This window comes from Anneissia japonica, unplaced genomic scaffold (genome assembly GCF_011630105.1).
Source record: "Anneissia japonica isolate Jap-2015-1 unplaced genomic scaffold, ASM1163010v1 scaffold308_len16325_cov119, whole genome shotgun sequence".
Taxonomy (NCBI): domain Eukaryota; kingdom Metazoa; phylum Echinodermata; class Crinoidea; order Comatulida; family Comatulidae; genus Anneissia; species Anneissia japonica.
In genome coordinates, this window is record NW_022744348.1 from 531 (window position 1) to 12,940 (window position 12,410).

Below are 12,410 nucleotides of genomic sequence, written 5' to 3' on the forward strand. Positions count from 1 at the left end.
ATATAGCATATATTCCTTTTCTTTTATAATTTTCGAAATATTTATTAGCTTAACAAACTCAAAAAAATATTTAATCATGCATACAAAAATAGTTTCATTACTTTTTAGCACACTGGCACAATGACTGTACATAAATTTACGACATTGATTTATTCAAGATGGTAGGTTAAAATAGTTCGGTGCTCCCTGTGTTGTGAAATGAATAGTTGACTTTTGTCAGTTTTTGTAAGGTGCTAAGTTCATCGAAAAACATATTGAGTGTTGCCAATCTGAAATAAAATAAAAATAAATAATAAGAAAATTTATACTAAAAAAATAATATCAGACCTATAAATAATATTAATAATTATAATACTTTTGCATGGCTTTCCTTGTGTTTCTACAGCAGTTGTTATTTAATTGTAAAAATCATTAAAGTACAATGCAAGTCTATATATAGAACTTGGTTGGAAATTGTACATATGATTTTAATATGACTACTTGTGGAGAACGAACAAGGCAGATCACCAAGGAACAGGCTTATTTCACCTTTGCAAATTTGCTTTTCTTATGATCTATTTTGTCCTTCTTGTTAACATGTTTTATAAAGTGTATCCAAATTCAATCAAGTTGTTTTCACACATACTGAGTATTCAGTACATTTTTATGTCAGGTAGGGGAAAATTACACCTATAATTATTGTTATAGTTATTAATATTAATAATGATAATGATTTTATTGAAATAATATTTTTAAAGTCACTCTGACCATAATGTCATAGTTAATTAGATTTTAATTGGGGTTTTTGACTTAAGTTCTGCGAACTTACAGTATATTAAAAAGTCAATGCACACTTGCATCACTATCTAATGTAATTAATGTAATTTAATGTAATTTAAGCATTTTCTTTAGTTTATCAAATTATAGCCTAATCATTAGGAAATATTTGATATAAAATTTTAAACATGTTTTCTTAATACATTGCACTCTTATACTCTAATTCTTTATATTATCATATCAGATGGTGTAATGCATACAGTACTCCAGGTGCTGGGGTGGGCACGATCGTGTGGGGATTCGGTGTTTCGGTGCTGCTTGTGCCGTCATCAGGAATTGTTCCTGATGATGGCATGATTGGCGTTCTGTCCCTGGGTCCCTGTATGGAGGCGTGCGTTTCGATGCTTGGAATGTGTATTTTGCTATCTTAAATGTGATATAATCAGTGGAACTTTTGGTTTTATTACATTATCTTGTAATATTGTTTGCATATACAGTACCTCATATTGCCTAATTTCCATTGGGGTCCTTCTGGTGGTGATTGAACAGTACACTGGGAAACAATCCCCTACTCTTTTCCGAAGAGTGTACTGCGTTCTTTAACGTGCACATGGGCCATAAATGCACACGGGACCAACGGCTTAAACGTCTCATCCAAAAGACGGTGCGCTATTGTAACTTGTATTTCAGCCCTCAAGCTGAAACACAAGGAGAGGCAGCGATGGGAATTGAACCGGGGATCTAGAGATCTCCACGGTTCAGCGCACACACAGTGGCTACCACCAGATTAGCCGACTAAGCTAAGTACAAAGTTTGGCGTCACTGTATTTAAATAGCAGATGAAAAATATAATTAAGAGAATCAGATGTAGATCGTTGAAAACAAAAACCAAACTGAAAGTTGGAAAAATTAGAATGCACAACAGTATTAACGGAAAGAGTAAAAAATTTAGCCTGGAAAGGAGCACACGAATAAACAAACAGCTTAATAACAAAGTTACGAAGATTGTCAGGACCTGGAGATTTAGAGTTACTAAGATTTTTAAGATGCAGAGATAACGTCAGATGGGGTGATATTTAAAAAGTCATGCAAGAGGTGAGGCACATGAATACGGGATAGAAAAAGGAGAGTCCGATGAACATTTATTAGCAAATATCAAATCAATCTGCTAGGAAATAACTCGAGGTGAATTAATGGGTGTACCGTTGTGGGGTTTAAAAGTTCGCGAGTAGGACTTACTGTATTGCTGGTTGGTAAGATGTTTTGTACTTTTGACCGCCAGTTACATCGCACGTCCATCGTAAACGGGGTCCGTGACCTCAAACATCAATATACACCTCATGAGTTATCGAATATCATTCGAAATGAATATCGTGATTGACCACATGACGAGTATTGAATAAAAAAAAGGTCGTGAAAATCATATCTATTATCGGTGTATGACGATTGATTCCATACAAAGAATGTTTAACTTTAATAATTAATTTCACGCCATTTATCCTGTTCACACAATACCTATTTCACATAAAATATTGATCGCAATAAAATTATATGCATGTAAAAGGAGCATCATATTTTCGGTTACATACTGATTACAGCTCAATTATTAGTTACAAACAATATTTAATAATGTTTAATGATGATTAAAAATCATGGTGTTTTTTATTAAATCAATTCAACAATAATAATAACGATATTCTTAATTAAAGGTGATTGTAATAACGATAGCAATAATAATAACACTAATGACAGCAACAACGGTAACGATAGCAATAATGGACTTGGACATGATACTAATATTAATATTTTTTATTTTTTTATAAAAGCGCCAGTTCCAAACCAAATCAATGATCAAAGGCGCTGATCGTTATTACCTCTGATCAATGGATAACATACAACGGCAAACCAGCACAATGTGCAACCTTCTATGCTCACTGGGAGTACCTAGTTGTAATAATATTGTTAACAACATAATTTCACTTTTCACTATACTGACATACATGGTACTACTGTAATGCTCTACATAGAATAAATGCTGTTCTCAGGCATAATGAGTGGATTTTATTACAAAAAAAAATCAGGTGAAACAGGATTAAAACACATTGCCAATAAAGGCAAAATGCTGTCTCTTATACACATCTAGATGTGTATAAGAGACAGGAACTTATATGCATGTAAAAGGAGCATCATATTGTCGGTTACATACTGATTACAGCTCAATTATCGGTTACAAACAATATTTAATAATGTTTAATGATGATTAAAAATCATGGTGTCTTTTTTTTTTATTAAATCAATTCAACAATAACAATAACGGTAATTAAAGGTGATTGTAATAATGATAGCAATAATGATGACACATAGCAACAACGGTAACGATAGCAATAATGGACTTGGACATAATACTAATATTAATATTTTTTTTTTTTGTATTTATTTATTTTTTGTAAAGCGCCAGTTCCAAACCAAATCAATGATCAAAGGCGCTGATCGTTATTACCTCTGATCAATGGATAACATACAACGGCAAACCATCACAAAGTGCAACCTTCTATGCTCATTGGAGGTACCTAGTCGTAATAATATTATTACCAACATAATTTCACTTTTCACTTACATGCTGTTCTCAGGCATAATGAGTGGAGTTTATTACAAAAAAATCAGGTGAAACAGGATTAAAACACATTGTAAATTAAAGGCAACATGTTTACAACTGGCAACATTATTATTTATAGTTTACTTTTGCTTAATTAAATAATATTGTTTATTTTTTTCTTTTTTTGAAGGCACTTGTGGAGTAACCGAATAACTGAACTAAACCAAGGTGTATTCAGTGGTTTGACTAGTCTTCAAAAATTGTAAGTGACAATTTACAAGTTATGAATAATTCTATTATCATATCAATTATTTTTAATTAATGCATGATTGTTTATGATTGTGATAAATTATAATAATATTATTTTCTCGAACTTTAAATCATACAAAAAAGGGTGATGTTTTTAAAACAAAATCACAATTCAAATGCAAAAAGAAAAATAATATATATATGAGAATCTACAATTTTTTAATAATTGTTTTGTATACAGCATCTACAGTAATACTCTAATAATTCGGTAATTATTTACATAATAAATCCTATAGCATGCATGACATTAGCCTACCGTTTCATTAAAAATCATGGTGTTTTTTTTTTATTAAATCAATTCAACAATAAAAATAACGATATCGGTATTAAAAGGTGTTTGAAATAACGATAGCAATAATGATGACACTAATATAGCAACAACGGCAACGATAGCAATAATGGACTTGGACATAACACTATTATTATTTTTTTTTTTTTTCTTATATATATAAAACTCAAGGTACGTTGACTGTTATTACATGAACACCTGAGAATTGAGAAAATTCACATAAGAACAGGACTAGTCATTTAGCATTTTTCTTTTGTGATTGTTATCCCCTATTCAAAATGCCACCGACCTTATTTTTCAATGGCCAATATTCTCCACAACCAACGGCGTACACTTTTTGAAACAGTGGCTTAACATAGTTTTTGATGTAGGGCTAAATAAACAGAAAACACATGGATGGAACTTTAAAGAAAAAAGTACGGTCTTGTAGTCGTACTTCCACGCATGGGAAAAAAAAACACCCCTTTAATGCCTACTCTGTTTGATTTTATTACATTTAAGAGGCATGCGCACAAGTCGTTTGCAGTAAATGTTTAGTTCATTCCCTGTTTCATGTATTCAGGAGCGCAAGGAGGTTCCCATCGGGCAGTGGGGTGCAAAAATTGTAAATGGAACTACAAAGAATCAGTGGCGCAACGAAGGGATTGAAGGCCCGAGCCATACGCTGGGGGCCAGGGGCTGCGAAGGGCCCTGGTTGGGGTTGTGGGGGTGAATCCCCTAGCCACTCTGGTGTTTGTAGCGTTTGTGATGTCTTTTTTGGTACTATTGAGTTCTTAATTTTGTATCTTAATTTGACAATATAAGCGTAATATATTGTAATTAAGATAACACTTTATTCGTCTGTAACTGAATTTCCTGTTACACATTGTTTCATTTTCATTATATTATAAACAAATTAATAAATCAAGTTTAATACGTTCAATCAAAAAAGAACAAAAAAATGTTGGTACTTTTTTTCTAAATATTAATACTGTTGCATGTGTTATTGGTATTGAAAAAAAAAACACAGCATTGTGAAAGTAATTAAAAAAATAATGTCAGCGTTATTTGATGTATTTTTAAAATCGTAACATTTAAAACCCATTAATTACATTGGCCTGCTGTTTCGACTATACGTTTCCACACTACTGTATGCTACGTTCACCCATACACACACCCCCACATACACACATACACTTACACCCCACACACACCCCTACACCCCCTCACACACACACACCCATACATACATATACATATATATACATACACGATACATCAGCTTTTACTTCAGCTGCTTGAAACACTTGCGTTTCTTGAAAGTCTTAGGTCTATTCGGAATTTAAGCTGCACTCCTCTGACCATCTATAAATATTACCCTAAAAGACATATCATTTCAAGCATTCTTAAAATATCATTTACTTTTAAACTTCTATATTAATAAAATGTTAATTGTTTCAAACCTCTAACTTTATGCACAATTGTAGACCTACACATAATTATTGCTGTACAGTAGTTTGACATTTAAATTTTACTTTATTGTTCATTCAACTATTGAGAGGGATTCCCCTTTCCAAATGAGATTTTTTTTAAAGAATATCAACCTCTAGATAGCCGAAAATGGCACTCTGAGTCTGTGACGGACATGTGTTGACTTGGTGTGGGCCTGTCACGCCAAAATTGGTCCGGGCCAAAAAGAGAGACCGATTTTGGCCGCTAAACTTTGTCCGGGGACTGATTTTGGCCGGCCAAAATTAGTCCTCCCGGGATAATATTGGTCCGGCCAGGACTAGTTTTGGCTTAGCCTAAAATGTTTTAATTATTGCTGTTCTCTAATTAAAGATGATTGAATAAGGACTAGGATCAGTGAATTTGATGTGTACACATTACAAGCCCAGACTGTATTGGAGCACCAATTTGACATTAGTGGGATGTATTAGGTGTACTGTCAATGCCACACCTCTACACAAATGTGTATAGCTGTCTTACAGTATGTTATACATAAGAAACCAATAATAAATAATTTGTACCTAGCTTCCAGATATACGTCAGTCAGTTTGCTGTTGTCACTATCACCCTAGATTTAAAAAAAAAAAAAATGACAGCTATAATACTATAAATGCATTTTTGAAATTGCAACTACTGTACATAGTACTCAAAATGCAAATTTGGATAGCCAATTAGTGAATACATCAGTTTTTTTATTAAAAGTGACAAAAAAAAAAAAAAAATTGTTGATATGTTGGAAAACTGATTTTAAAAACTTGGGAGAAAAGGTGAAAGAAAAGGCAGTTATGCCCCTTTTTCTCCCAGTAAAATATTCAAAAATCTGTATTTCATTCACCGTTCCCCAGTTTTACGCCAAACAACTTTTTTCTGTCTTAGAAAAATCAGCTCTACAACATATCAAAAATTCTTTTTCCTCCAAAGCCTGACTTTAAAAGACAAACATAAACACAAGGTGCTTGTGATGGGACTAAAGGAAGTGGATGGTAATGAGAAAAAAAATTTTGCTCTGGACCATTTATATTTTGGCACAGGGATTTGGTTGTGAAACGTTCAGGGAATTAAACATTTTTCAATTACAGCATTAATCATTTTTCATTCAAAATTACCCTGTACATGAGAACTTGATTATCTATTTTTAACATAGGTGGAATCCGAAAAAAATACAGCATCTGCAATTTTACAATTAAGCAATACAAACTTTTGAATACATTATTTATTATAATGTATTTGATGCATTAATGATAGGACATATTATAAAGTTAATATAATAAACAAATTAGTGAAAATTTAGATGAAATCAACATGGGTCCAAAGCAATTGATTCCTTCTTGAAATGGATCAAGAGAACTACAAAATTTGCCCTGGAAATGAGTTGAGACCACAAGGGCGTCAAAAAGCAGTTACGTCTGAAAATATTAGAGCAAATAATTATAATAATAATAATATAATAATAATATGTCGTTCTTATATAACGCTTCATGCCTTTACAAGGCCTCTAAGCGCTTCACATTACTACCTCGGTCATTGGATCAAACACATATGGAACACATTGAAACACCAAATTAAATTAGTAAATGAAATTATATTATCATTCCATAAATTGCAGCTAGTAATCAGCGCAGGTTGTGTTGGAACCTACAGTACCAGGTACCCACTTGTACTCCTGGGTGGAGAGAGGCAACCGTAGATAAAGTGCCTTGCCCAAGGACACAAGCGATTTGCACAGAAAGAGTTTCAAACCCCGATCTCAAGGTTGGGAGTCCAATCCACAACCGGTGCGCCAACCACTCCTACGCCCCATGGACCCGACAGGCAAGGTTGATAACCTCCCCACCTCTCCCCCACCCCACAACACTCATGTTCAAAAAGTTGTCTACACTCTTGGACTGCTGTACATTGAATACTAGTCACTTCGGCCCAAAACCAAATCGGCCTAAAACCAATTCGGCCCAAACCAACTCAGACCAAAACAAACTCGGCCCAGACAATACTTCGCCCCAAAACTAACTCTGCCCCAAACCAACTCGGAACAAAACCAACTTGGCCCAGGAAACAAATCTATAGCCCTAAATAAATAAATAGTTCTATCCGAGGGAGAATTCAATTGAATTGAAAATTTACAATTGTATTCGAATAATGCCAAACCAACATTAAAAATCTGAAAACCATTATAACATATATTATAAACTGTGTATGTAGCCAGTTTGAATTAAATGTACAGTAGCTGAATAAGTCTGTATTATTTGTGTATTTTGTTTCGCTTTATATTCATACAAATATATAGTACATTATTTTATAAAGGTATTATAAGATTCTTCTAAAAGGGAGTTATGCGCATACCCATGAAGCAAGTGTTAAATTTCTGCTTAAAGGTGATGAACCATAGTGTTGTAAATTGAAGCTACTCTATGTTTAATTGATGTTATAAAAATCTAACATTCAAGAGGGACTATGGAAATTATGAACTTAAGAAATGATAAAAAAAGAAAGAAGGTAAGCCCTACACCTTCAGTAGAGCCTGAGCCTGTTGCTGGCAACACCACCGACAAGGCCGGTGGACATGCAGGAAAAGGCTTTGAATAAACTGACAATAATGGAGGCTACTGTACATTGAATAAAGGTGGAGGGAGATATACTTAATCATTTTAAAATGATATCTGATTATAGGGAGGTACATTTAAATGTCGGGGAACTAGAGTCTGGTGTAGAGGTTCTTAATTCAGAGAAAGAAGAAAATAAATATGAATTTTCACAACGTGTAAAATATGAAGAGTTTGTAAGCCTAGAGAAATCTGTCAGTGAAAATAAGGAGGAATTAAAAAAATGCATTAAATGAAGTCACAGGAAGATTGCAGTCGTCAATCGAGAATCTTGAAAATAGGTCCAAGAGGAACAACTTAGTCTGGGGGATCCCAGAGAAAGCGGAAGGGGAAAGCTGTAGAACTTTCATGAAAGACTTTATAAAAAATGGCTTCAACATGAGCGTTGACATAGAGTGTGCCCATAGGATGGGAAAACAAGGGTGAAACCCTAAGCCAGTTATTAAATTTTTGAGTTATGTGGATAGAGAAAGAATTTTTAAAAAATGCCCCGAAGATATTGAAACAGAAAAAATACAAAGGAAAGTTTATCACAGTGTCGGATGATGTGTCCACAAAAGTCAGGAGAGAGAGAAAAGTCTGCTAGTAAAGAAGATACCCACTTTACCGAAGAAAAAGAGCACTTTATCAGGAACGAATGGGGCCTTGAATGTTACTTCAGTTCCTAAAAGCAACACAAGGGGCGTTGCCATACTTTTTAATACAGGGTTTAATTTTCGCGTGAAAAATACTGTACTTTAAAGACACTGAAGGTAATCTACTTGCTCTTGATATTGAATTAGAAGGATATAATATTAATTTGATTACCTTACAGTATATGGACCGAATATTGATAACATGATATTTTATACCAATTTAAATGACGTATTGGACGATTTTGATAACCCACACACCATTATTTGCAGGGATTGGAATTTATTATTAAACCCAGCTATTGATTCATAACTATGTTAGAATTAACAATCCAAAATCCAAGGCATTAAGTTATCGATTTATGCAATACACAAGAATTAATTGATCGGTGGCGTATTCAAAATCCAGCTTTGCGAAGATATACATGGAGACAGAATTTGGCGGGAAGCATGGTAGACTGGATTATTTTTTAATTTCCACAGAATTATTAAATAAGATTCCCTCCTCGGACGTAATACCTGGTTACCATACTGATCACTCATTTATCACAATTAAACTTAATTTATTAAATATCGAGCGAGGAAATGGTTATTGGAAGTTTAACAACTCGCTTCTTCGAGATGAGAGCTTCGTTAAAAAAGTTAAAGAAATAATTAGAGATACTAAACGTATGTATGCGGCAACCCCATACAAATTGGAAAATATTGACAACATAAAAAATGATGACGTATGTTTTGTGATCGACGATCAACTTTTCTTTGAAATGATTTTGCTCGCAATTAGAGCTACAGTATGTCTATCCGTTATGGTTCACAAAAAAAAAGATCCGATAAATTAAAGGAAGAAACTTTAGAGATACAAATTAAAGAATTGAGTGACAAGGAAGTAAAGAATAAAGATATTCATGAATTGAATGAAAAACAAGAATTACTCATGGAATTACGTAAAAACAAAATGGAAGGGGTCTTGGTTCGGTCGAGAGCAAGATGGATTGAGCACGGTGTAAAGCCATCTAAATATTTTCTAAATATGGAAAATAGAAACAAAGTTAGTAATACAATTAATATTATCCGAACAGAAAATAATAATGATCGAAGGAAATTCTACAGGAAACGAGGGCTTTCTACCAGAAACTTTATGCAAGGCGAGATAGAGAGGAAGAGGATATCGCTTTGGATAGCCTCTTTAAGAAAGGCGGATATAGTATGTTGACTGAGAGAAAAAATGAAATAGAAGGGCCACTTTCACTGCAAGAAATGAAAAAAAGTTATAAAAATATGAGTAATGGGAAATCTCCAGGTTTAGATGGATTCACAACTGAGTTCTTTAATTTTTTTTGTGGATATTGGTATTTTCCTATGGAGATTATCAAATCATGCATTTAAAACAGGCAAATTATCAATCACACAGAGTCAAGGCCTTATTACAATTTTGCCGAAAGGAGAAAAAGACAGATCTTATTTGAAAAATTGGCAACCAATTACACTTTTGAATACGTCATATAAAATTATTTCTTCATGCTCTGCAAATAGAATGAAAATGGTTCTCACAAATTTAATACATGAGCAACAGAGGGGCTTTATAAAAGGACGTTTCATTGGAGAGAATATCCGGCTTATTTACGATGTACTAAATATTGCTGAAAATGAAAATCTCCCAGGCCTGCTTTTAAATATTTATTTTGAGAAGGAATTTCATTCCACACAGGGGGACGGTTTAAGTCTATATTTATTTTTGTTATGTATTTGAAGTTTTTGGAATAATGATTAGAAATAATGACAAGGTTAAGGGGTTTAAATTGGGTGATAAAGAATTTTTGCTCTCTACCCTGTGATTGGAAAAGCGTATCTACACTGATCAGATCAAATGCGCCGACGACTGACAACGCTGAAATAACGACTCTCAAGGACACTTGGCTGTATAATTCAAATATCTGATCTGATCGTATGAGACTGCATTTGATCGACTATGCCTAGGCCTGTTAACGCATACGACTAAAGTCGTTTATTAAAGAATTCATTGTTTTTCGATAATTGGATTACCAAACTCTTGAGGAACATGTGAACCATTAAACAATTGAAAGGCTCGGAGGATTGGATGCTAGGATTTTTCTCCTGACGGCTAAATAATCTACACAAATAATATTATTAACACCCAAGTTTTATGAATAAACCTGTCATGAAAATTCAGTAACACCATGGTAACTATAAAGGAAAGACATAATTTCTTTAATTATCTGCCACATGCAGGAACAAACCTGTATAGCTTATCAGACGTAAAATTATTGAAGTTAAAACATATTTATTTTTTTCGTCCGCATGCGCTCATGCTGCTTAAATACAGTCTGCCCTCTATAGTTAAACAGATGCAGGCGCTCCAGAATTAAAAAAAAAATATAGCCTATATAATAGGCCTACTTGTAAATGATTTAGAGTAAGTCACCTTCTAAAGAATATTAAATTAATACACTGTACACGGCCTTTTGACCAAGCAATTGCGTTATTTTTTCAATAAGGCCTAGTATTTTCATATCAAATAATGTTTTCCGTAACTCAACAATGCAATAGAAATTGATTTTATGTTTCTACTCATATGAACACAGCTAGCAAGGCCTATCATTTCAACTCATAAATAGCTGAATATTTTTAATGTTTACAGCAACAACGTAAATGTGCATTTCTTATCATCTTTACTTAATGTTATTTTTATTTTTCGAATATACCTTTTAATATTTGTACAAAAGTCACATTTTATGCCTTTGTACTTTTGCTTTACAAGACCAATCAAAGCTCTTTTTATTGTGTATTCTGTATAAGATGAAAATAAAAGATAAATATATGATGCATACAGTATAAAAGATTTGTGCATATATTAAATTAAATTCAATTTTACTGTGCTTTAAATGCCCGGCCAATTTCAGTACGTTTCAGAATATTTTTGAGGAGAGCATGGGAATTCGAAGACGGATCGACACGAGAGAATACCTAATTGCTCGAATAATCACGCTTATATAAAATATTTGGAGGTTTCAGTACGGCGCTTATTCAAGAGCGGCGCTTAAACTAAAAATATTGGGTGGTGATTTCCATCCCCATTCCAATGTTCTATCTCACGTATTACCGTAGTTCAGTAGGTCTACTAGGCCTACATTAGGCCGCTACAGCATAGTATGGGTCATACGTCCGATTGAAAAACGTTTATAAAGAATGCCTGTGTTCATTTTGTTCATTTTACACCGTATAGGGCCTACATTACATTTAAAAACTCTGTTTCTTAAAGTGTTTCTTTACACACAAGGATATACTCTCCCCAATCACCCAATCCATGATGCCATTACTCTTACTAAATCTGGTAGATTAATTCACCCTAAAGTTAAGACTAACCGGTTTAAAAATTCTTTCATTTCATCAGCAGTCAGACTTTTTAATACGTACAGTAGTTCAATAGATAAACCATATTGTACAGTTTATCTTGCCTTTCCATCACACTCAGAAATACAAAGAGATCCAGACACTATTATAAAGCTGATCAAAATGGGTTTTATTTGTCTAATGCGTGACCACAAGACGCAGCTTGCTCACACCGGTCGTCCGAGACTCGTCTCTCCCTCTAGTCTCTTCCTATCATATCGGGCGGCCCACGAGACTATTTCGCCATCGCCATCCCATAATATGTATATCTTAAAGTTGAAAGGTTACACTACTCCCCCTCTTTCCAAGAAGTGTCCCACTTCTCATAT

General features: G+C 33.7%; 1 long non-coding RNA gene across 2 annotated transcripts; it reads right to left on the reverse strand.

Annotated features, from left to right (window-relative positions):
* Positions 1-8: 8 nt before the first annotated feature.
* Positions 9-5,302, reverse strand: LOC117119640. Of its 2 annotated transcripts, none has more exons than XR_004447220.1 (2): positions 5,200-5,302; positions 9-269 (listed from the first exon to the last, which is right to left on the reverse strand). It is a non-coding gene; the product is annotated as an uncharacterized LOC117119640 (long non-coding RNA). The 2 variants fall into 2 exon arrangements; XR_004447221.1 differs by lacking the exon at positions 5,200-5,302 and adding an exon at positions 1,996-2,861.
* Between the last annotated feature and the right edge of the window lie 7,108 nt (positions 5,303-12,410).